Genomic DNA, 1,993 nt, shown 5'->3' with positions numbered 1-1,993 from the left:
TTCCCATCAAACACCACCCTCTGTCTCCTATCTGCTAGCCGATTACCCCAATTCCATTGATTATTGTTTCCAAAAATTTTAACCCACAATGAAAAAAATAAATCACCAGGCACTTGGAGAGGTTTGAGTTAATTACGGAGAGCCAGCCCGGGTTTGTAAAAGGAAAATTCTACTTGAGTTAAATTTTTGATGAAGTAATAGGTTGTTGAAGAGGATGCTATTTACATGGATTTTCAGAAAGTGGACAGAATACCAGTTGAAAGGCTTCTGTTAGCAACAGAATAAATTACCAGTAAAGTCAATGAGGAGGAGAGAAGGAATTACTTGCCCAAAGAAAGGTAAAACTAAAAGACAGCACCTTGCAGGACAATGTAACAAAGCATCTACATATTAACAGGGACTTGAGTGGCACAGTAGTTAGCACTGCTGCCTCTCAGTGCCAGGGACCCAGGTTCAATTTCTGGCTTGGGTCACTTTGTATGGAGTTTGCATGTTCTCCCAGATGCCCCAGTTTCCTCCCACAGTCTGTGTAGGTGCATCATCTCTCAGTGTACCCAAAGAGGTGCTGGAGTGTGGCAACTAGGGATTTTCACAGTTACTTCATTGCTGTGTTAACGTAGGTCTGCTTGTAAAACTAACAGTTAAACTTTGGGCACTGTGGCATAAATGTCAAGCAGAATCTGGGGTACTGGTCCATAGCTCATTAAAACTACAAGTCATGTGTACTGACGACAGTAAAGAGAATTATAGCAGATAGTGTTGAGGGATCAGTATTTTCCAATACATTCATTCCTATCCATGTGTAATTGCATTTATGATCAACAAATAAAAATGAATCTTAAGACTCATTTGCACACATACACATGTGAACTTTAAAATTTATGGTTAAAAAGTTGAGTTAATAAGATTGGGAATGTCACACTAATCTAGATTCTCATCGGCACTGAATAGGTGATTGATGTTTGAAATAAAAACTAAAAAGTATTGGAATACTCAGAATTTGAGGAGAGCAGCAGTTAATATTTTAGCCAACTGATAGTTCATTACGACAAGGAAACAATAATCAAAATGTAACAGGATTTTTAGCATGGTGTTATGTGATAGTTCAGTAAATTTGTGCCTGTAATATATATTATGCGTTTTCTACCTAAACTATATTTGGATTAAATGGTATCACTATCGCCACTGTGACTAGTCAGTGATTTATACTGGACCACAATGAGTCAATATAATTTCCGGGGGTGATTGGGAACTTGTATTGGTCACTAGTTTGAAATACTTATTTTGGTACAAGTACTGCAGGGACTCAAGTTAGATCGGCTAGGCAGCAAGATAACACATTTACATCACACAAGATCCAGGTAATGACCAAGAGAGAGTCTAACCAATTCCCTTTACGTTCAGTAGCACCACCAACATTCTGGGGGAGTTGCTGTCGATCAGAAATTTAACTGGACCTGCCCCATAAATATGCAGGTCAGAAGCAGGGAGTAACTTATTTCCTGACTCCCCAGTGCCTGTTCACTACCCAGTGGTACAAGTTGGGGGTGCGATAGAATACTCTCTGCCTGTCTAAATGAGTGTGGATCCGGTGCTCCAAAAGCTTGACTGACTGATATTCCATACAGCATGAACTTTAACATTCACTCCATCCACCAATGGCGCAGTGTCAGCCATCTGTACCATCTACAAACTGCACCCCCCAGCAACTCGATAAGGCTCCTTTGACAGCACCTACACTTGATCCCTTTCACCTAGGAGGACTAGGGTAGCAGATGATTTGGAACACCACCACTTGCAAGTTCCACTCTGAGACCCACGCTATTCTGGCTTGGAAATGTGGGTGGGATTTTACGGCCCTCTCTCGACCTGAGACCGGAAAAGTCCTGTCCAAACATCTCCATTGTCCGCCCCTCAGCCTCTCTAATTCCGTGCTGTGCAGGCGTATGTCTGTTCTTGCTGTTACCGGGCCAGAACCCTTGAGCTCCCTCCC

This window comes from Carcharhinus amblyrhynchos, chromosome 19, assembly GCF_965287045.1.
Source record: "Carcharhinus amblyrhynchos chromosome 19, sCarAmb.v2.hapA, whole genome shotgun sequence".
Classification (NCBI taxonomy): Eukaryota; Metazoa; Chordata; class Chondrichthyes; order Carcharhiniformes; family Carcharhinidae; genus Carcharhinus; species Carcharhinus amblyrhynchos.
This window is presented reverse-complemented; position numbering follows the sequence as displayed.